Raw genomic sequence first — 25,397 nt, forward strand, 5'->3', positions numbered from 1 at the left:
ACACACACACACACACACACACACACACACACACACACACACACACACACACACACACACACACACACACACCCATTGTGAGTGAGGAAGGGAGACCAAGCTGTCAGGCCTTAGGGCTAAAGTGGCATTTACACAGACAGGCCTAATACCAATACCTTTGTGAAGGACAACTCTTATACCACAGTGGGTATGTGCCATTAAATTTAATACACATCAGAGGACACTGTGTGTGTGTGTGTGAGTGTGTGTGCGTGAGTGTGTTTGTGTGTGTGCACATGTGTGTGTCAGTAACACACCTTCTTTTAATGATTGGATTACAAAATACACACCTGTGGCCTTCTCATTAGTAACACTGTCTCTCTCTCTCTCTCTCTCTCTCTCTCTCTCTCTCTCTCTCTCTCTCTCTCTCTCTCTCTGTCGAGCTGATCCTGTGTTTGTCTCCACATTGTCCATCTATTTCATCAGGGATGTTCAGGCACACGCTGATTGCATCAGTTGCCGGGTTTCCCCTCCGTCTATTTAATTTTAATATTATATTATTATATATTTGTTTAGTTTATGATAAAAGACGCCTTGTAGTACAAGTCATGAATATAAGGGGGGTGCTACAGAGTAAAGGAGTCTTATCACGTGTTGAGACGAGAGATGACTGACAAGGTGGAGGACTCGGAGTCACAGCGGAAAGTAAAAGCACCTATTTGTCAGCATGTCAGAATGAATCTGAATGCCGAAAGAGAACTTGATAATATTGATGAGGAAATCTGCAAACTGTGTCTGATGAATGAGGGCAGCATCTGGACGCACGCTCTCACCTGCATCAGAGAGACAGGTGGGCGACACACTGAGGGCATTTTTTTTCTTATAAAATGTCCAGTGTATTCAGTAACACCATCATAAGCAGCCCTACTTTAACATGACCTTCACACACTGGGGGAACGATAATACTTAATACTCGTCTGCAAATATTTCTTGTTTAAAACTGTTCATACATTTTGTGATGGTCATTTGCAACAGTTTTTAAATAAAAAGTTTGTAAAACAACTAATTCTTCTTTTTCACTGCGTTATATTCCCCCTCCATGTTTTCAAGTATTTTATGACAAAAACAACTGTTGGAATAAATATATTGAGAAGCAAATGAATCACATGGACAAAAAACCCCCACCACAAGTGTGTACAGACCTCGAATGTTTCTGAATCCCAACATGACATTCTGCAACAAACAGTGTGCTTGAATAAATATTAACTCTTTCCAAATCTGATAATAAATGTTTGTATCTGACCGACATGAGAGGAAAGATACAGTTCACTGCAAATCACATTTGCCCCGGGTTTTTAGACTAAAGCCAGATTTTTTTGCGGTTTTTCCAGGAACTGTTTCCCCTGTGCTATGGAAATCATCTGGTGTAAGACACGGAACTTCCCTCAAGTATAGCAGATACTTTATCTCTTTTTGTTGTCGTCACACCCTTAAAAAATACTGAAAACCAGTTCCAGATGACAAAGCAAACAGGAATGTCCAAGGCAAACATGGCGTTGTTGCCTCCTTCATTGAAAATGTTTTTTAAATTGCTGCTTTGCCCTTTTGTATTTTATTTTGTTAAGTGATTGTTGAATAATGGCCTTAAAGGGCTATTTCACCGAAAAATGAAAATAGGAGCAGGAGCAGTATGGAGGCATTTTAATTATTTTTTGTCGTTTTATTACGTCTGAAGAAGAGGTCGTGTTTTACTTTAATTGTATTGAATTTGGCTGCAACACTATTTACCCCCGAAACTCCAGAAGTGTTTTGTGGACTCAAACACTTCCCCCACCCCTCCATCGGCACAGTGGTGAGTAGATAATTAGTGAATTTTCATTTTTTGGTGAACAATCCTTTTAATGCATCATGTCTCTAATTTTACCTATTTATACCCTATATTTAGAATATAGGCTGAAATTTACAATCCAAATACATCCAGTTTATTTGTTGTTTTTTTGAAAAGGTGCATATTTCTGGTTTGAGCTTGTTTATTGTAAATCCTTGGGAGATGTTTGCAAACGTCCACCACATCGAAACTAACAACAGGCTGTAATTCAATATATTGGAACTAATATTCAAACACACTGTTTATTACTTATCCCGACTAGTTTTCATCGCAGCTCAGCAGCCTGAAGCAGAGCATTCATAATGTTTTTCTTCATCCCGGCTCACAGCTTGGCTTCATTGTCACCTCTCCACTCGCCTCCCAGAAAATAAACAAAGCTGCTCACAGTCTGATAAATCACCATGTTCACCGCTCGGTGTTTTCTTAAGATTTAACATGAAGTTAAATATAAGCTGTGGACCCAGAACGGCAACAATGACAGAATTGGCCTTCCTCACACGTTGTCCTCATCATTCCATCACCTTGACCGGAGAGAAACAAGGAGTGTAAAGGTCTCTGCAAATCATTTACAGATGCCGACTAGTTGTATAAAAACATGTTGCCTGTGTGTGTGTGTGTGTGTGTGTGTGTGTGTGTGTGTGTGTGTGTGTGTGTGTGTGTGTGTGTGTGTGTGTGTGTGTGTGTGTGTGTGTGTGTGTGTGTGTGTGTGTGTGTGTGTGTGTGTGTGTGTGTGTCTGTCTGTGTGTGTAAATTTCTGCTACCTGTGATTTATTGCAGGAGCTTGTGTTTTCTTTCTGTCTGTCTGTTGCTGCTTTAGCTCCTTCTCTAACTTTACACACACACACACACACACACACACACACACACACACACATATACATACAGTATATACACATACACATTTTTTTTCCATCTTACTATTCCTCCTTCCCACTTTAGCTCTCAGCCCGAACACTAACTGCCTCCTAGAAGGACACACCCACACGCAGCCCTGACCCTGCCCCTCCACCCTCCATCACTGATCAGAGTAAAAAGGGGGTGAGCCGGACGGATCCCAGGCCTCCTCTCAAGCCGGTACCAGGGTGAATCAGGGCACATCCCCTGCATATTTGCCCCCTGATTCACCCGTAAACTGGGGTGAACTCATCCAGGTCCCCCTCCTCTGTCTCCCACGCACCCTGTCCCTCCCTGCTGCCTCATCTGTCTCACTTTCGAGACGTCTCCTGCCATTTTTGCCACTTTTGCTTTTTGTATTGTTTTTTTTTTGCTTATAAAAGCTTTTGTTTTCTGTCTTCTATCTGTCTCTCTCTTTTTATTTCACTGTCTTTGCTTCTAGCCATTTTTCTGTTATCACAACAGACTATAACCTCTTAATGTTCTAATAAGCTTTCATGTCTGTTATTTTCCATGTTTATTTTGCTCCTTTCATGTCTTTTTACCATAAATGATAATGAGATGCCAAACCGCAAACAAATATTATCAGAACAAATGGAGGAATATTTTAATTAGCATTTGCAGCTAATTTAACACATTTTTCATCTTGCCATCTTTGTGCTGTCACCCTGCCTGTTCGAAATTAACTGCACACATTTCGTGCTAATTTGATTTGAGACTGTTTTTCTATTTTTATCTTATTGTTGTTCTTTAAATGACAAAAGGTTTTGCTTTTGACTGAGGGAATTAAGAAAATCATAAACATTGAGGATTGAGCCTTTTTTTCTTGGTGAGAGATCAGGATTTTTTTTTTTTTCTTGCATCATGCATCACGACCTGCTGGTGAATCAGTGACACTTTAAAAAACAAATAAATCATGCATGTTTTTTCATGTAAAATCTGATTTTCAGAGGAAAACATTGCTATAATAACTAAATCTGTGCACCACCCAGAGAGATATGGGATTCCTCTGGTTCCATTGGTTTCTTTGCAGAGCTATGATCCAATTCATCCTTCGACCACGGCTATTGTGCTGTGAGAGCATTGACTAAATAGAGCAATAACCATAGGCTCTCTGTTAAAAAAGAAAAATGCAAACTAGAGATGGTAGGATGGAAAAGAAGAATATAGACAATTTCTACCCTATTGCTGTCTGGTATAATTTTCAATTGGAGCCATGTGCTGGAAATCTTCTGTGCCGCAATTGATGGCCTATTCATCTCAAAGGCTGAATTGCATTTTTGAAAAGGAATGGATCATGGCGTATTCACACGTGTTGCAGAGATACAAAGAGCACTTACAAGGACCCCTGGAACTGCTGCTGGAGGAAAAGGCGAAACGATTACACCCACTGTTCCTATTTCACTGTGACCCTCACTTGGGAGCCTGACACACAGATTACTTCTTACAAATCAGCTTAATCTGCAGCCAAAGAAACATAGATTCTGCTGGAGAGCAGACGCCATAAACACTTGTATACAATTGCACATGTGAGGTTCTCCTAAAGGAATTGGTCGATCAACGTTTATCCTCATTAAAAAAGACCCCCAAAAAAAGATTCAGAAGCAAATCTATTTTGAAATGAAATAGGATCCATATTAGAGTTCAGAGACTTAAAAAACATGCAAGATTCTAGATGTTTATTCTCACATTTCTACAATACAAACAGGTTAAACACTTTTACAGGTATGCTCCATTAACCAAAAAGGATAGTTATATCAGTAATATGAATAATAAGAATCAATAAAGGCAGAAATAGTCACAATTTGATAAATACAGTAATAATTAATACAAATTAAAAAAGTATTTACAATTTGCATTGTCCCTGTAATTTTAAACTGAATAATAAAAAATAAATAACAATAATGGAACAAGAATAAAATAAGAACATTTTGCATGGATACTGAATACTTACTATTGCAAAGATTTCTGGTTGTACAATAATATATATATGAAGCTGCATCATTTATTTTTAACTTATTTATTTCCTCTATATTATTCTCTTGCAGCCATAATATATAATTGTTTTAAAGCAGGGAAGTGGACAACACATGCCAGACCATTTTTAAGAAAAACTGATGTATTCAACTGAACCAGCTTCACAAAATCTGTGCCTTCAAAGGTGTCACCGTAATTTGCGAAGCGGTTTGGCTGAGGCAAAGACAACGCGCCCAATCAGGCGACAGATACGCCATCGTTATGCATCACATGAACCTTCGCTGTCCCCTCACGTCTTGGAGGGAGTCAGCCAAATGGACCAGAGTGCTTGTTAAACATATGTTTCAGGCAGAGAGGGAGGCGAGTTCAAGCAAAAGCTGTTAGTCTGCGGAGGAGTCTCAGGTCCTCTATGGATATGCATGCTGGGTTCTCTGTGAGGGCGGGTAAGGCATTGTGCATTTTGTGTGTGTGTGTGTGTTGTTTTTTAAAAGAGTAAAAATGCATGTGCGTGTCCTCCATATGTGCTGATGTGTATTAACTGCACACAAGCCCTCAGCACTGTGTGGCTACCTGTAGACACACTTCCCTTCACATGCATCCTTGCATAAGAGCGAGTGAGTCCGTTTAAACACGTGTGTGAGCGTGTGCGTGCGTATATGTGCGTGCATGTGGGTGTGTGTGTGGCTTTGCACGCTGCCAAATATAATTACGACTTCCCAGGGCCACTTCCCACTGTCTGGGCTGGCTCTCCCAGCAGGGGTAGATTGGGAGAAAATAAGGGCTTATTCACTGGACTATAAAAAGAGCTGTAAACAATCCCACATTTTAGCTACTGGGAGGAAACAGAGAGCTGGCAGCGTGGAGGAGACACTCAGCTGCACTGGCTTGCTAACTGGCTGGTTGGATTCGAGGTCGGCTACTTGACTGACTATCTGGTTCGTCGGGTTGTTACAGTTTGGCTGTCCACTGCTCTCCGCATGCATCTGGCCGTCTCTGCCAGGCACTGAGGCACTTTACGGAGAAGGAGGAGGTGAAAACAAGTTTATAAAGGAGAGAGACACCATAAAGGAAGAGAGACACCATTTGCATCCAGTGTTATATAACCTCAAACATGGCAGCTCTTTGTCAGGGATATAAAACATATAATTCTAAAGCTTTTGTGTTGAGTCACTGACTTAAAATACTTGTGTTTGCAATGACACTGTTAGTTACTTTAGTTTGAAATATATAGATAGTGAATTTTTTAGGTCCAAGGTCTGAGACAAACAGCCGTTCACACTCATATTCTACTGGCAGTTTACAGTAAATGATTAACTTAGCCTGCGCTTCTATGGACCATGCAAATACTGGAACCCGTCGACACGTGGTGTGGTTAGCAATTCGCCTCACAGCAAGAATGTTCCCTGTGCTATTCCCGGCTTATGGACTTTGCATGTTATTCTCGTACTTGCGGGGGATTTCTCAGGGTACTCTTAAATTGGTCTTAAAAACGTAGGTGTGTAGTTGTTTGTCTCTATATAATGGCCCTGCAACACACTAGCGACCTGTCCACAGTGTACGTCTCTCGTCTGATGTCAGCTGGATGGATGGATGGATGATGGATGGATGGATAATTGGAAGGAAGTAGGGAAGGAAGGAAGGATGAGAGAAAGATGATACCATGAGCATTGGGAACCAGGTTAGAATAATGGCCCTGAAAGTGTTTGTCATACAATCAAGACACAGACCATGAAAGTGCTCAGCTCGGTTGGTGAGACAGACACGTGCACATTACATTACTGTTATGTGCTGATATCAAACTTAGAAAGGAGAGAACATACATTTACCCTAATTGCTTTTAGTGACCAGAAGGATCATTTGGTTTCATCAACAGCTTGAGTTGCAGTCAATTAATATGATATAGTCGCATCAATATGCCTGCACAGTATGAAGGGGGCATTTATATAATGGCCTCGCACCACATCCGGCACGTAATAATTACACAATAGGCATTCGCCTGGTAATGGCCGATAATTTCCCTCTATCAAGATTCCTCTCAGACTTGTCCCATTCTGTGGCATATCGATTCAGCGCTAATGAGAGTCTGGGCAGCAAGAAGTTTCACAAAGGTCACAGGCTGCTCCACAATGCATCAGTAATGATTTAGAAAATAAAGGCTAGATATCCTATTGGTTGGTAGGTAGAAGGATTAGTCGGTTGGTTAGTCTGTAGGTAGGTAAGTCAGTCGGTTGTTCTATTGGTAGGTACCTAGATAGGTTGGTATATTGAGTGATTTCTTCTTTTCTTTTTCAAAAGCATTGTTCAATCGGTAGGTTGGTCGGTCGATAGGTAGGTAGGTATGTATGTCGATCAATCGGTTGGTCAGTCAGTCAATCGGTTGGTCAGTTGGTTGGTAGGTCAATCGGTTGGTCAGTCAGTCAATCGGTTGGTCAGGCAGTAGATAGGTACGTCGATCAATTGGTTAATCAGTTCGATAGGTAGGTAGGTCAGTCGGTCAATTGGTAGGTCAGTCAGAATGTAGGTAGGTATAAGTCGCTGGACGATTAGTAGGTACCTAGGTAGCTTGGTTGATTGAGTGATGCATATTTTTTATTTTCTTAAATTTTTCAAACCTTTTCAAAATAATCCCAGTCAAGTCACTCATACTCGTGTCTTGGTTGCATCTGCGTAGCTCCGCAGGGTCGATTGGAAACACACACCAGGCACCCGCTGATGACTAGCTCATTAAAACAACCTGTGTGTTTTTGCCAAGTCCTTCCAGCATTTGGGGACATCATTTTGCAACACTTCTTTCTGGGATCACGGGGGGGGGGGGGGTATAATTTACTGTTGCACAACTCTGAGGAGCCACTTACGTGTGAAAGGCAGATGTGGTTGTACTGTAAACAAGAGAAGGGAGAGGGAGAGGGGTGCAAAGCCGTGCCAAGAGATCCCCTCTGGCTGCCAAGGGTCTGCAATGCTTGACGTCACAAAACAAGAATGGACTGGCACAGTGCTTTACATGGAAGTATGACAATTTATTTTGATGCAATTCCTTCCCAGTATTTGCAAGTGGCAAATGCTTATGTTCAGTTTGCCACAATGAAGAATATATATATATCATAAATATTGTATTTTATAACATGTCTAAACAATGCATTAATTCACTCTTTACAGAACTAATTATGTCATACATCCTGTCACAGTATCAGAATGCAGATACAGTTTTAAGAATTGGGATACTGCGTCTATTGGCTATAGTTTAATAAGGTTTCATTCTTAAAAAGCACCTGTCCTCCTTCTGCCTGTGTATGAATAGAGTAGACCTAGTTATTGCTCTCCATAGTTCACAGTGTATTTAATCACATCTCTCCTCAAGCTGTTCCCTTCTTTCCTGGCCTATATTGTTGCATAGTTTCCCACAGTCATCTTTCCCTTTCAGACAAATTGTGATGCATGTTGCTTCATCAGCACTAAGGAGGCAAGGTGGCCACACCGGCTCAGTCCATCACTGCAGAATTTGTCTGACCTCTTCATTTTCCCTGTAACAGGTACTAGACACAAAACGCACTTAATTAGAGGCAGTGTAAAATATTGCATCATTTTTCCAAGCTATAACAATTTACTTGTCAGCGGAAAAGAATAAATAGTTCCTGCTGCACAGTAAGTGGATTCTGTTGAATGTTGTTAGGGGACCAGGGATTTGCTGGCGAGGAAGATACAGAGCTGTTTACTAAATGTGCGCATCACCTGAGAGTGACCCACAAACAGTAGAAACCATAGTTACTGCCTGAACTGTGCTGCACAATATCACAATCCTGTGAAAAGTGGGTCCTAATAATCATTGTAGATAAAGACTGGAATTATGGAGCAATTATTTGGGTTCATTAAAGTAGACGTGTTGCGTGTATCTCTGCATTTGTATGTAAATCTATGAAATGCATATAAAACTCAGTATTATCTCTTAGTACAAATTATCTGTTTTTCATATACTCTATAATTCAAAGGTTGCACAAATATTCAAGTGTCAGTAGTTTGTTTTAACCCTCTGTTAGCAGGCGTCCCTCTAACTGGCCACATGAGATTGTTGTTTGGGTGATCCTGTTTAAATTGATCTAAGATAAAAACCAGAACAGTTACGACATTAATTCTTTTTGCAGCAGAAAGCCAAATCTTCTGTCTTCTGCCTCATGAAGTTTAACAGTCATGCCAACGTCATTACGTTTTGTTACGTGGGGTGGAAGACAAAATGCGTGATGGTGCCAGAGTGTGGTGAGTGAGAGGAAATCTAAAAAATATATACATAGTTCAAATAACTTATGGGGTGTTCAAATAATGTGTTCATGTTTCTCCATAGAGAAAGATTAAGTTAGCAAAATATTCAAATAAATGTATGATTTTTGTAGTTTTAAATTTCTAACAAAGTCTCATTACTTTCTTTCATTTATTATGGTTTATAACTTTCTACTTTTTGCTTACGTCGTACAGATGCGATACTTTGTGATCACTGTAGGTAAAGCAGGCCACTTGAAAGAAATACTCAATTCAGTCACTTCAATAAATCTGATGGTTTGGAGTGACACATTCAAAATAAAAATGGTCAAAATCTAAGTTGCAGAAGCTGAGACCTCCTGAACTTTGATGAGAAGCGCAGGTTAGACTTTGCATCAGATGCTTAGATCAAATTAGATATTTGTAAGCAGGAAGATGCACCTTTATCGTTTTCTGTGTCAGTTTAATTTATGTGCACCCAACAATCAAGATAGGTGTTAAGTATTTACCTTTATTTTCCTGTTAAATCTCTTTGCTGTCACTGCAGTGTTTGGTCACTTCAGTTTACTGAGCATTATACAATCAATACCGAAGGATCTGTAAATGTCTGTTTGTCACCACTGAATTCTCTTCAATATCTGTCTTCTGATATTTTAGGTTTCTACATTTTTCTTTACTTCACTTTAGCTTCGTGTTTTACTCAGCAGTCGACACTGACTCACTCCCCATCTCAGACTGACACCTGTGGTTTCTGTCTTTCTCACCACGAGCAGCCGAACACAGCCTCAGAGGTTTGTTCAGCATGCAGCAGTTTCTAATGACAAGGAAACTATCAGCCAGTCTGTAAACTGCACACAGTCATCCAAGCCAAATGTTGCTAATGTTTTATGTTGCTTATTCCTGCTTTCTGTGTTTTTTTTTAATAATCTCTTACAATCCACCATCAATTTCCCCTCCTCAAGTAGATTCTGGATTAAAAATACAGGATATTCTCGTAGTATGACAACTTTCTGTTTTCAGAAATTGCTCTAATGGATTTCTCCCCAGATTTGATGAGACCCTCAAGCTGTAATAAAATATTGGAATTAAGGAGTGTGCCTATGCCTTCAGTCCACAGCCGGGTTTTTTTTCTCTTTTGCTTTATTTATTAATAGAGCAATCATTTGCCCTTTTTTGTCACAAAGTGTTTGAAATACCCATACATTTCAATTAATAAGTTCTGCTCAGTGGCCATGAACTTCCCAGTGTGGTCCTGACAGGTACTTGTTGCCATTAGGGATGATGTGGCTCGATATCGACCTCACCAATTTAGGAATATTATGTTTTTCGCATTTATCTTAATTGCTCAAACTTTGAGAAACGAGGCCTGTTCAGTGAAGCTGAATGAATTTTGAAATCAATTAGTCCTTGGAAGATATAAAATCTTTTGTTTTCTTCACTTTTCTAATAAGTACCCCACTGGTCCTTGTGAAGACGTCTGTGTTCTATGATATTGATGTATGAGTTGGCTCAGTGGGAGCAAACTTAATTGATAATATCATAATAATGATCATATCTATTTTGGTTGAAGACCTGAGTCTGATCATTTTTCTGTTTGACTTCTTGTGTGTGTGTGCTTGTTTGTGTAGGGATGTGAGTTGTGTGTGTGTGTGTGTGTGTGTGTGTGTGTGTGTGTGTGTGTGTGTGTGTGTGTGTGTGTGTGTGTGTGTGTGTGTGTGTGTGTGTGTGCGTGTGGCACTGCGTGATTATCAGCATGGGTGCAAGGGAGAGGTGTGTGTTGTTGTTTTTTTAGGGTGAATGTATAAACGGCTGGCAAACATGCATTAAGAGAGAAGTGTGGTGATAATGGTGATTTTGTGTGTGTGTGTGTGTCTTCAGTACACAAGAATGTGTGTGTGTGGGAGTAAGCGCAGTGTGTGCATGCAGTGTTAATGAGGCCTCACACTCGCTTGTGTCTGTGTGCGTGTGTCTGCATACATGTGTACGCGTGTGTGTGTACACACATCTCATCTGCATGGCGCCATGCCCCATCGCTTCCATTGGGGTGTGTGAGAACAAAGACTTTCCATTTCCAGCGCTGCTGTGCCTGCAGGGAAAAGCCTGATCATAATTAGCTGAATGATGAGCCTCCGCCATGCACCGCACAGCAGGCCCGTGGCTGCCTCTCCGCAGCACCCCTCTCTTCTCTCTCTCTCTCTCTCTCTCTCTCTCTCTCTCTCTCTCTCTCTCTCTCTCTCTCTCTCTCTCTCTCTCTCTTCATTTTCCCTACTTTCACCTCCTTCTTTCTATTTCTGGCATTTTCTTTCTATTCATTGTCTCTTGCGTGTGATGTGTGATGTGTGATGTGTGTTGCTCACCATCTATCTTCTCTCGCAGTCTGACTCTGCCTCCTCTCTCTCTCTCTCTCTCTCTCTCTCTCTCTCTCTCTCTCTCTCTCTCTCTCTCTCTCTCTCTCTCTCTCTCTCTCTCTCTGCCTTTATCATTCCTTCTCTTTATTTAATTCCTTGGATCTTACTCACTCTGTTTTCCCTCTGACTTCTTTTTTCTCTCTTTTCTGTCTCTGTGATCTTCTGACACACTCTCTTTTTTTTTTTGTCTCTTCCATTTCTTCTGAAGCCGGAAAACGTGAGGATGGGACACGACTGACTTTAAACTGTCTGGTGCGAGATCAGACCCAGACTTGGATTTACATACTCAAACAGCAGCACGCCACCGAGCAGAGTTAGAAGTGTGTTATGGTGCTCACGCCAATTCCTCAATCATCATTCAGCAATTGATTATTATTATTTATAGAAAAATATTTGTATTATCACTGTATTCAATATTAATGATCTTTTTAATTGTGTTTTTAAGACAGTGTTTTATTTTGTTACACCTCAAGTAAATTACAGAAATATGAAAAGGTTCTGCTCATTTTGAAGGTGATTTAAATCATTTAATAGATTTTTGTGAATGTCATTAATACCTTTTACACAATTTAGTAATAAGCTTCAACTGTACAAAGCTCCATTATCTCTCAGTCTGCCGACATCCCACCTCTTCACATTGTTTGAAAACGTTTTAAATCAACGAGGATGTACACAAATAAAAATGGCAACATTGTGCAAAAACAATTCTTCTAGATTCCTCCCACATCGAGAGATAAGACACTTTCAATTTGTTTCTCCTCTCTTCCCCTCGATCTTATCAGTTAATTCAGTCTGGCAATAATTCCAAACATTGTAATATGATTTTTCTGTTTCCTCACACAGCCCCGCTCTGCCGTTCACCTCCAGGGTGAGCGTTGCCATGTTTGTTGACTGTATCATGACTTAGGGATCAGCTGCGTTTCATTATGCCGGGGATTATTAATGACATCTGTTCTGAACCCCACACTGCTGCCCTTCCTCCATGATGGAGCGCACTGAAAGCCAAGGAAGGTTCCGCTCACTAACAGATGAAAGGGGAAACTGTAAAACAATCTAATTTGTGTTTGACTCAAGTGGAGACTCCTGCATCTGCTGAACATCTGCACGGGCTGGACGCTCATTTGTTTTCATTCAGGTGTTGATGTTTGATGCAGTAATGTGCTAAATCGTTATTGGGACATATTTTAAATTCCTCCCCTTTAGTCTGGATACTGTTGAGAATTTAGTTCAACGGCAAGATCGTGCTCCATATTAACTAGATGCTAAACATTAGGTCTACCTGTATGTGTTGCAGATTGTCTCTCTCTGCGTGTGTGGTATTTTGGGGCTGGTCAATTTCAAAGGTTCTTGTCAAAGTCTGATTTAAAATCTGTTTTTAACTCTTAATTAAAACTCATGGAATCATTCTGTTCGACATTATTTCTCTTATTTTATCCTGGTTCTTATTTTTCTTCCTTTTTTAGATTCTATTTTCCTGATTCTATTTTGTTTCCTGATGCTGCAATCTGTATCACATAATAAAAACAAATTTGAATGTGGGAACTGACAAGATAAAACCTATCTGATGATGCACCATCATCATCATCATATCTTATCACGCCAGTGCTGTATCCATCTAGGACAGTGTTGTTTATCTTCCTCAGGAGCAAATGGGACCCAGTTGGCACCCAGGGGGGCTGTGGACCATGGTCTCACCACAGGGACACTGACCATTGATGTTGATTCCCCACATCTGCTTTCTCTGCTGCCTGTGTTTGGTGCAGGTTCTCCACAGTTGTGAATCTTTTGCTTGATTTTCGCTGTCTCACTGCCTCATGACCTTAGAGTGGAACCCTGGGATCATTTAGTTTCAGTTTTCTTGATGGTCGGATGTGGGGCGTTGAGATACCTGCTTGGTTGGTGAACTGCAGGGTTCTGGATGTTCCTCCACAAGAACTGTTGGCTTTGTCATGTGACCTAGACTGAAACTCTAATACCACACTGTGTGATTTCTACTGGAATCATTAACAAAAAGCACAACTACACTTATTTCACCCAACATGTACAAATTGAAACAAATATACAAAAAATGTTGGTTTGTTTGAATAACAATTTTGCCATTTCTCTATAGGTAAGTGTTTACAAGTAGATACAGTTTATATATATATTATAATCCACTCCCATGAGACCTTTCCGAAGACCAGACACCAACAGCAGATGTTTTTTGGCAATCTCAGTTTTTTCTGCCATCACCAGTAAAAAAAAACTGTGTGTGTGCATGTGTGTGTGTAGACGTGTGTGTCTGTTCATGCGCGGAGCAAGTAGGTCGTCTGCTAAACCGACGGACCACCACAACAATATTCTGTGAGGTGGCCTCTTGGCAATGTGGCTGTTCACCGTGCCACCCCACCACTCACACAGACACACACGAGAACATACACATATCCACTCGCTCTCCCACTCTCATTCCCTCTCTCTCTCTCTGTATACCACAACAGGCTGGGCAGATGGCAGCCCCTCGGCCCGCCGTGCCAGAAAAAGCATGTGAATTAAAGGTTATACCCAGCAGGTTTGAAGAGCTGCCAGCACCGTCGCGGTGCGGCAGAGGGGGGCCCTGGCCCACCTGCCTCCCAGGCTCGGGGACATCTGGCTGGGGTTTTGTGGAATGATGAGCGCAGGGCCGCCAGCCGCCGCTACTGCCACCACGACCGGCACTGCGCCGAAAGGAGAAGCCATCATCTGTTCAGTTTTTCAGCTCGAAAATGAACAAATGAGTGGGTGTCCGTCTGTCTGCTGGTCTGTGTGGAATTGTGTGTGTCTGTGTCTGTGTCTATGTCTGTGTGTGTGTGTGTGTGTGTGTGTGTGCAGGGATACGAGGCAAAGTGGTGACAACCCTATAGATTCGATATGGGATGGCGTGAAAGTGTGAGGTGCCCCGTTGTACACATGCGATTGCAGCCAAGTTTCAGCAGACTACAATTTTCATTTTTGGGCAGGAGTCTTTCATTTTCCTTCATTTCTAACTCTCCGTTAATAAAACTCTCAAACACGTGCACGTCTGAGAAGTCGCCGTGAAATAGTCGCACATTTCAAACCTCCAGACCTTGCAAATCAGTCCATCAGAAATCTTGGCTGAGGTTGCCAGGTCCATAAAGTGGTTGCCAGGTCAGGCCGTCTGTAGACGCTGACTGAAACAGACAAGTCATCGGTGGAGGCTTAACAATACAGCCTGTCTCAAATCTGCCCTTAATTCCTTCCCAATATGTTTCCCCTTGTTTGCTTTAGCTGGGAGCAGAGTGAAACGTTAGGACCCCGAGTAGCTTCACAGATGTTACAGCATATTTCTGGAGCTGCCAGCGCACAGAAGCTTTATCAGGGAGCAAGACACATTACATCCACCTCAGGGAGCCACTGACAGTAATCATTAGAGGTGGTTTGATTGGAATGGCCTTTGGTTTGTGTGGTTTAAAAAAATCCTGAAACATTGAATGACACTTCAGGGTTACAGTTGCTGTCTTTTAGTCGTTGTAAGACTTTGTTTCTATCACTATTGGCTAATAACAGATTTAGTAACTCCGGCAAGGAATGTTGAAACACCTAGAAACAGTCACTGGTAATGACACAACCTCTGTTATAGAGATACAGTACATAGTTCAGCCAATAAACGTTTTTATCTCCTTTTAAACTTTCAAACTTTCACACACTTTCATATTAAGTTGGTGAATTGAGCAGCTGCCTTGTGAAATGATTTGGTGACTTCAGGCCCTTCGTGGACCAGTTTGATTTAATTTCATCACAACCTGTTTTATTTTTTTATACCTGTAGTTATTATTTCTTACCCGTAATAATAACAACTAAACATGACCAATGATAATAATAATCATCATCATCATCATCATCATCTTCATCCTATCTGGTCAAATCTAATAGTAGAATAATGAATTTACCCCAATCTTTTACCACACATACCGACCAAATTTCTTGTTTGGGGTTCCTACCTCATCGTTTTCTTGGTATAACATCATTACATCAATTGGTTTAGACTATTTAACAAAACCTATTTTATTGTCTGATAACATTTAAATCTTGCTTGTATTTATTAATGCAACTCTTCGATCTTCAGTGAAATAAACAGCAGGATCCTGTCATAGCTCCTCGATATTTGGATATGGAGGCATTGGTCTGCCATGTCCTCTGTGAGACATGTTGTGTTGATGTTCCGTGGCCCCTGGAAACCAAACATGTGACTCGTCTGCGACCTTTCCGCTCCAGGGGTCAAAACCATCAGTGATGTCAGAGGAAAAGCAGACGCTGGGCGGAGGTGTTAATGACTGCTCAGCCACCAACTCAACACAGTGTGTGGATGCTGAGTGTGCGCACCGACGCCAGGGGGACGACTCTTAACGGAGAGGAACTCTTACGAGGTGGGAGTGTGTGTTTTCATCGTCGTTAATGTGTTAATGTGCTTATCTGATTTAATAGACGTGGACACTTGCGCAACACGATCGTGCTGCCTCCTGCTTTCTCTTAGTCTCTGACACACACACACACACACACACACACACACACACACACACACACACACACACACACACACACACACACACACACACACACACACACACAAACACTCACACACACTCTCTGGCCAGCGTGTTGAAGTAGCTCCTAATGCCTGAGCCTCTAGACACAGTGCTGGACTCCCTCCCTCCCCGCCAGCTGCCAGCTCCTGACCTCTTGGTACATCCTCCTCCACATGGCCCACACAGCTGGTGCAGAGCCTACACAGTGTTGGGAGCTCGCTTGCACACACACACGCACACACACGCTTACAAACATACACAAATGCGTGGGCAGACGAACATGTATGTTGGCATAGTTACACAGACTCTCTTGCACATAAGTGGAATTGCACACGCAAATACAAAAACATGATCATCATTCACAAGACAAAACACAGATTTGCTTTCTCTCCTGCCCACACACAGATGCACGCTCCAACCACATCTCACCACACACACACACACACACACACACACACACACACACACACACACACACACACACACACACACACACACACACACACACACACACACACACACACACACACACACACGCCCACCTCAAACCACTCATTGTCTCTCACTCCCATTTCAATTTGGCAGGGAAGGTGCAGAGGGCAGAGAGCAGCGTCCTGGACACCACGCTATTGTTCCTCCGGCTCTGTTAAACTACTCACACAAACTCCCCTGCGTACGCTCCCCCTGTCTTCTACTCGTATCTGTCCGTTGTGCTGTGCGGTGTGGAGTTCTTTGCATGAGTGAATGACAAATAGTTGGACACGAGGTTGATGGGAAAAGCATGAGGGGGTGATTTGTGGCAGATGATTGATTTTAAAGAGACGCTGGCTCGTGGAAAGTGTTTTGGGTGTATTATGTTGTCAGCAGCCCCCGGAGGTTTATTCATCATTGTTGCACAACTCAAGTGCACACAGCGAAAAGTTTTAACAAACGGGAAAGCAGTAGTTTCAAGCGCATCTTTAGCCTATTTACATATTGCTGCTGTCATTGTTTATGCATCAGCAGACAGCACCCTGTGGCAATTTTTAAGCAATTGCTTCAGACCTTAATTTCATTCCAGCATACCTGACCCTGCCCGAGGGTTTGTTTGTTCTTTGTGCAAACACGCATACGCAACACTCCATCACCATTTCACCCATGACGGCCTACAGCCTGTAAATAGCCCCCATGGCGATGTACTGTCTGTTGCCATCATCGGAGGCTCTCATCATTAACTGGCAATGCCACGTTGGTCACCAGGCTAAGCACCGTGAGGCCTTTATATCCTACATAATAATCCGGAAGGAACCAACTTCAACCGGACCAAAGCGCCACAAGCTGGGCCTCTTCATTGGTTCATTTCCATTATTTCTTGCCTTTCCCTCCGATCAGTTATGACACAGCCCCAACTGTATGGCACAGCATGGACGAATCAAATTTGCAGTTCAAGGACTTTGCAGAAAAGCCTGCTGGTCTTGACGTCAAGAGTTCTAATGTAAGAGCACTCGGAGTGCTGCCCTGTTTCCTTCAAAGTTAGACTTTAAGCCACAGGTAGCGCTGGAACCGGTGCACCACTTTTTTTTCTCCTTATCAGGACAAAGATACTTGCAGTTTTTTACTTCAACTGGTTAAAATTACAACATTTCTCAAGTCCTTGAACATCCAATCATCACTAAGGATTATTCAAGGCAAATGTATAAAGATGAATTTATTGATTCACAACATCCCCTCATGCAAGTAGTAACACGCTGGGGAACACTTCACCTTAAAAGTTGCCTTCAGTAGCCGCTATAGACTTTGAGCCGCACCGTGATTCAAATAGTTTTTTTCTACCTTGCTAACCTCAACTAGTCCACAGTTCTGCATTTATGGATATGCCTGTTAAACCTGGACATGCTGTTGTAATGAGAGCTGCCTTACCTGTGTTTTCAAAAGCTTTCAAACGAGCGTGACATTTTGTCCCTGTTAATGGATGTTTTGAATCCAACTTCATTGCTTGACACAAATAAGAAAATGGAAGCAGTCACAACACAAACTACATAATTACAACCCGATACTTCCGTGTTATTGTCCAACAGCTGGATGTTTTGTCGACTGCTGCATAATATTCTGATATGATGAAACTACTCATATCTAACACTTGGTGTGGTCACTCATAGTTGATTAATGCACATAAAACAGTGGTTAAATGAGCTTCAACATGAGCTTCAACATGTGCACGCAAGTAGTATCTTCAACTACCGTAAACTTAAGATTTAAATTGTTCGAATTTAACATCATTTTTCACCAGTGCAGTTTGATCTGTTGTGTTCTGCTCTGAAAGAAAGGGAGTGTTTGCTTGTGGAAGACGGCCGCCTCAGGGCAGGTTATCAGCCACTGCAGGCTCCTGAGTCAAAGCACGCCTGGTGGGTGTCAATATGGTGCCAGAGGGCTCATTTGATGCAAACCAGACCGAGTCTGGGGCTGAAAGGTAAAGCACTTCTGGGATGAGGGGATGGAGAGAAAAGCTCCACAGTACAGTGTATTAGAGAGAGGAGTGTCGAAATGAATACGGGCAATGGTTACAGTAGAAAGACACATGAGAAGCAATGTGATAAACATTCGATGAGTTGGAGTGAAGTAGAGGGGAGTGGGATGGATTTGGGAAGCTTAGAGCAGGACACAGTCCATCTTTCATCATACCGTGTGAGGGTAAACAAGATGGACGCTCCTGGGATTAACTTTGTGCTTTAAAGTCATATTCACATCTCACACAAAAACTAGTTTCAAAAGCGTTGCATCCAAATTCAGTGTAAAAAATGTCAGCTGTCCTGAAGTTGTCAACACAGTTCCAAGTAAAACAGGGAGACACGCAGCTGTGCATAATTGTCCTATTTGCAGCTAGAGTTTATTTCCACGTGTGGAAACAATCTTCGAGGTTTGATTTATTTGAAGCTGTAAATTCTCTCAACACTGGACTGGATCCACAACATCCCTGTCTATCAGTCTATGTGTGCATGTACACATGATGAACTACAATGTTCATTTGCACCACTGAAATTCATAAAAGTGAATTACTGGAAAGCAGTTACATAACTTCTGATATGTACTTGAATATAGTGGATCAGAAAACTTCAGAAATGTATGAACAGGGCCTGAAGCAGGGGTGTGTTGGATTTGTGAGCAGGGGAAAGCAGTGTGACAGAGTGCAGGTATATCGAGGTGGCTGTTGGCTATCAGGCAGAGAGGTGGTGCAGACACACAGCACTGACAGAGAGGCAGGGGCGACAAAGTGCTGCTGATAAGGAATGGAGACAGAGGATCACATGAGGGACGGCTGGATCCAAGCCCACTTCACTGAGTAAACACACACACACACACACACACACACACACACACACACACACACACACACACACACACACACACACACACACACACACACACACATCAGAGGACATTAGATTAGACTTACATACATTTCCTGGCGACTTACTTTTACCTTAACCACTACTTACTGAACATTTACCCTTAACCAACCCTTAACTTTACTGTCAAACATGTCATCAGCATAAAAATGCAGTGATTTACATTATATCATTCCCATAAAGACACGTAATATAACTGTAGAAACAGATGTATGTGCCCACAACTTCAGTTACAACCAGACCACACACACATAAAGTTTATTATATCACAAATCCACATATGTTGTATATAGAAACTAGATTTATCTTTAAGCGACACTCACAAAAAATGATAAAATCCTATTTGGAAATGACCCCGAAAAATACTATTTCATATATGTCTATAACTTGTTTCCAGTAATAATCTGATTGCAGTGATTTATCTGTCTGGGGTTTAATATTTGAACTTTACTCGTAGGACATTTATATGACGTCTTTACTTTTGTAGAGTAGAAGTTTACACGAGTGGAATTTCTTCAAAGAAACAGTAGAAGCAATATTTTACTTCTCTCTACGACCTCGTGAGCAGGAGAGCACGCGTGTTTATGTGTGAGACGTCCTGGGATACATCTGAATTATTTGAGAACAAGCTGTTAAATGAAGCTGGGTTACCTGAGGAAAACAGCAGCATCTTTTTATCCTGTGAAATACAACTTCAGGGACGCTGTGTTGGACGTGCAAACATTCGGAGAGTGTAAAAGATCCCCTGAGCTTTTTTATTCTTCTTGGCAAGCAGGAAGTCGTCGTCTCGATTTTTCACGAGGGCAGACTAATCCTTTTCTTTTGGCTCTCATTTCAAAGTACGAGCTCCGAATTCAAGTCGTATTTTAACAGAGACAAGTGGTTTCAAATGGCGAATGATTAACAGCAAAGTGATTCCTCAGAAATACAAACTGACAATAAAGAAATATAGTTATATATTTCTACATATATGAACACTGAGTGGCAAATAAATTCATAACCTTGAAAGCTGAGAAAAAAGGCTGGGAAAGGGGGCGAGTATTGCCATGATTATAATTTTTCAAAGTTCAGCCAACCTGTTTGACAAAGATGGTGACGACCTGCCAAACTCTGTCAAAGTGTTTTACGGACGACCAGTGAAGAATGTCTCCGACCTGACATCAGTAGAATGAGTCAGAAGTCTCAGTTTTTTACAGTTTAAGACATGTCCCCGTGCATGTGTGTGTGTGTGTGTGTGTGTGTGTGTGTGTGTGTGTGTGTGTGTGTGTGTGTGTGTGTGTGTGTGTGTGTGTGTGTGTGTGTGTGTGTGTGTGTGTGCGTGCGTGTGTGTGTGTGTGTGTGTGTGTGAGTGTGTGTGTGTTTCAGTGGAAGGTTGAACCTGAGACAGACAGCGTTGAAACTGAGAGGCAGGAAGAAATAGCCCTAAAAAATGGAGGTACTGGGAGTTAATGGGTGGTCATGACTGGAACCTTCACTCAGAGATATTGCATTGTTATTGCGTCTGTATGTGTAAATACATACAGTAGGTGCATATAACTGTTATGTGTTTAACTACCCAGGGTACCGTCTCTTGGCTTGACCCCCAAACAGGGTGTGTGAGCCATCCCCCCCGAGTCTGAACTGTATATTTCGAACCATGGACATCTGCAGTGTAAACTCAACATGCTGCAAACGAATCTAAAATGATGCCTGGCTCCTCGAGGGGCTGTTTGGGTCATGACTCAAACTTTAACTCTGCAGTGTGACTGCTCACATATCACAATGCAGCACACACATGAGAAAAAATATCCATATACGTTGATATATGTTTATTCATTTGTCTTATTAATACTATACTTGAACTAAAGCTGACAACAATTATTCACAATACAGATCTCACCCTTCAACAAAAACACATTATAGTTCTCAATTTGGACATTTACAAGGACAAAATTGTGTATTTCCTAAACAAGTTATGAGCTGGTTTTTATTAAAATCTCTTCCAATCACCTGTTATTCATCCTAAGAAAAAGTAAATATAAAAATGTAGTTATACAGCTGAGATAGAAGAATCATTAACTAAATGTAAACCTATGGCCTTCCACTAAAATTCATCACACAGTGTGTATGTTTGTATTCAGCATGTCCTGTTAACTCTACTGTCTCTAATGTAACAGATGGCTGTTTAAATTTGACACGAGCATTAAGAAAAAATCTTAAAACAACTGCTAATGTGAAAACAGAACCAACGTGAGCTTCCATTTCCTGATTGCTTATTCTGGCCGTGCACAGGGAGCATTCCTCTCCTATCATGGTCCATGCGAGCTGTGAAGCAGCCCAGCCCGCCTGCTCTCCATCATGTCCCTGTCACAAGTGCAGTCGGCGGCTCCCAGCTCCTAATTTGCTGCCTGGAGTTAGCGAGCAGTGGTCTGGCTAGTGTTAAACCACTGAATGATAAGATCCAGGTCCTCTCCTCTGCGAGTCCTCGTTTTTTCCACAAGAACCAATGGGCTCTTTTGTTTGAGGGGATGAGTGTTGGCAGACTCACACAGGCATCATGTGCATGTATGCAGGGGAAAAACATGCCTCCACATACACACACACACATACACACACACCCAAATACCAACACAGGCACACACATTCTTCACATTGCCCTCACCACTTCCTCCAAGCGAAACACAGAAGATGTATGACTTGTCTGCGGCTTGACGCTAGCTGTTGCGTACCTCGACAATTCCTGGAGTGTGTAACAGATGATGTGTGTATTGTGGCGGAGAGCATGCCTGGTATGGCTCATGGGCTGCGAGAGGTTTTCCCATACAACATCAGGCAGACAGTCCCACCAAAATCCTGAGAAAAGGTTCGTCTGGACGCCAACTGCTGAGACTGAAGCTGCAGTTCTGATCTCCTGCTCTCAGTTTGCAGCTAACGGAGTACCTGCTCATCCCTGACTGGGCATCACATGAATAAAACTCCGAAAGGACCTTCGATCCTTGATTTAATAAGAGCAATTAAAGTTGCATGTTTAAGTTTCAGAACAATTTGAAGACTTGCACATCCCTTGAGACCGCAGTAAACATATTGGCTTTCACTAATACATACTGTGTGGTCTCATACAGTGTATTGATTTGAAATTGGACTGACCACCAGCAAGCTGTATGTTCACTAATCAGTTCCCAGAGGAAAGAAAGTTCATCTGAGCTAAGTGGGATTGAGACAGAAAAATAAAGTTGCCTGTGGCATCACCTCTGCTTGCTGCTCATCCGCTGCCTGCATAATGTTATAGATCTGTTTACGCTGGCTCTGACTGACAGCTGACCAACTTTGTCAGCAACCTTGCAAAAGTTCACCACTCCTGCGTCTCTCGCAGACCAATATCAATGACCTTCAATCCCAAACGGCAGACCATAATACCCACTGAAAGCTTCCTTTTATCAGGTGCCATTTGCAGAGTATTTCCCCTTCAGAGAGCATAATGCAGAAAGCATAACAGGTCAGGCCATTCACAGCCATGAATCATCCTCCACAGAAAGGACCATCCTTCAGCCCTCGTGTTGTTTCATTACAGGCTGATGAAGTAGTCCAGCCCCGTGAAGTGGGGAATCTTGTTTAGCTTGGGCATCCCTCCCCTGACCTCAGAAATTCATGAATACCACATGTAAAACTCGTTCATACACTGTAAATCCACCTGTTATTTTTTGTCACATTCTCTTCGCGATGGTGCATAGAAGAGCAAAAGCAAAACAAATATTATAACCGATCCTTGTAAATTTCTGAATGATGGTGAGAGGTTTGCGCAGAAACTGTTCTTTGCTAAAAGTGGAGGAACCTGTCCTATCGCTGAATGAGAAAGCCAGGTTTTCAGAAGGGGTCTGTTCCTTCGCTCTACAATTGGAGTCACAGCAGACGAATGAAGGTCAGCATTGTGTGTCTGGAAAATATAGAGCTCAGTCAGTCTGCCGTAGAATGCTTCCAAATAACTCCATCACTGTCTGCCTGCCCAAATGCATCTGTCTCTTCAGATCTGTCACTCCTGTCCCTTTTCCTTGTCACTGTCCAACTCTGCCTATTATGCTCTCAATGAGATGTATCTCCGCTTCCTGCTCGCTTTCACCGCCGTCTGCCCGACTCTTCCTCTGCCTTCCTACCCTCCTCCCTCCGTCTCCGCGACTCTCACAGATCCACACACATCAGTCCTCCTCAATAAGTGTCCAGAGGTCCCCTATGAGGTAACAATCCGGGGGTCTGTTTCATCTCCAAGAATGTCTCAGCTTGCTTGAAATCACATGAAGGGGCCTCGAAATTGCTTCAAAACAAAAGCGGCTACAAAGGTACCGATTGTGGTAATATCACCCATTCAAACGGGACTCGCACAACCGAGACTGCCAGAAAATTTATTTTAGTAATGAGATGGAGAGATGCCCTGCACACATCACAGCTTGGGCTTTGATTTATGCCGCTGAATGAGGTGATGCCGTAATTTGTGCACGAGGGGAAAACACACGCAGCCATTTAGTGATGGGATCCAGCTCTGTTCAGTGGCACTCTCCCAGCCCATCTGGCTTCATTTACAATCCAGTTGGAGTCACACACGAACATTATATTTGGCTGTCTTCATTTTTATTGGTCAGCCTTGATTTATGACCATCAAAGTCCAAAATAATTGGCTGACACTGGATGTCTTTTATAAGTCGTGTTCAGGGGGGCAAGCTTCGGCGGCAAAAATGTTGGAAAATGAGTGAAAACAGAAGGAATGCATGACGTGATGCCTTGAGAAGGAGCAGCAAAGTCCCTGCAGCCGAGCTTCCACTTGTGTATTTTTATAACAGGCGCCTCCTTGGCCAGCTATGTATGGTCGTGCCAAGTACTTGTGTATACAGCGTTGGCCAGGTCATGTAACTCGTAGATGAAAAACATCTTTGCCAAGATAGATTCGGTGACTAGCGAAAAACACTGAACTGCATTGACGCTATATTATTTAATCCTGAAGCTAGAGGAAGTAAATAAATGGGGGAAAAAATATTTCCTTTATTTGATGTCTATTTTGTTGAAATAATTATGAACAGCATTTCTGAAAGCTGAACTGAAATGTGAATTTATAAGAAGAAATAAAGGTTGTTTTTCAAGGGAGAATGAGGCTGTCCGGACATATTGGAAACAGTGTCCTGGCCTCTTGAAGCTATTTATGTTTCTATTCAGAAAGTTTGGCTTATTAGACCAGCTTATTCATGCTATCATTGATTACCACTAGATGTTTGGCCACTTTTTGTTCATGTTATTTTACTAGAGTGTCGCATCTGGCCCATATTACACAAAGGAGGGGCCCAGCTAACATTAGCCATGCTTAATTCATGTTACCAGTTGTAGTGATGGTTGTTCTGTAACCTCGACAGTGCAACCCTACCCCATGAGCATAATTTATCGAGAAATAATGTACACAGTGCAGAGAGGATCACACACGCCCGACTCCAGTGACACTTAAGCACATCCTGATGCACTGTAAGACCAGGATCACTCAATGCTGATGCACCTGCACATACAAGGCAGCACAACCAGGTCCCACGGTGTCTAGCAGCAGGGCTGGAAAAATCCTACATCAATGCCCTCCATACCCCTTCGCACATTAGTCTGGGAGGTGAGGGGAAAAACTGATTTGCCATATCTAGATCGGACATCAGGCAGCTAGGCAAGGAAACCTCAGACCAAACCCTACAAATGGCAGTGGATTACATTCTTAAGCACAAGAAAATGAAGTATTCAATGCTGGTATACAACTGCACATACAAGACAGCACAACCGGGTCCAACGGTGTCTTACAATAGGGCTGGAAAGATTGTCAATCCTTCATCAACGCCCTCCATTCCCTTTCACACTACTACTGTAGCTAGCAACATCATTAGTCTGGGAAGATGAGGGTCAAACCAGACTTGCCACATCAAGACCACACACTGGCCAAGGTTCTGCTCCCGAACTAAAATTGCAGTGGATGACATTCTTGAGCTCAAGGAACTGAGGTATGCAGAGCTGGCAGATACACACGACAACATGGCGGGACAACAAAGGTCTGGCC

This window comes from Hippoglossus hippoglossus, chromosome 11 (assembly GCF_009819705.1).
Source record: "Hippoglossus hippoglossus isolate fHipHip1 chromosome 11, fHipHip1.pri, whole genome shotgun sequence".
Classification (NCBI taxonomy): Eukaryota; Metazoa; Chordata; class Actinopteri; order Pleuronectiformes; family Pleuronectidae; genus Hippoglossus; species Hippoglossus hippoglossus.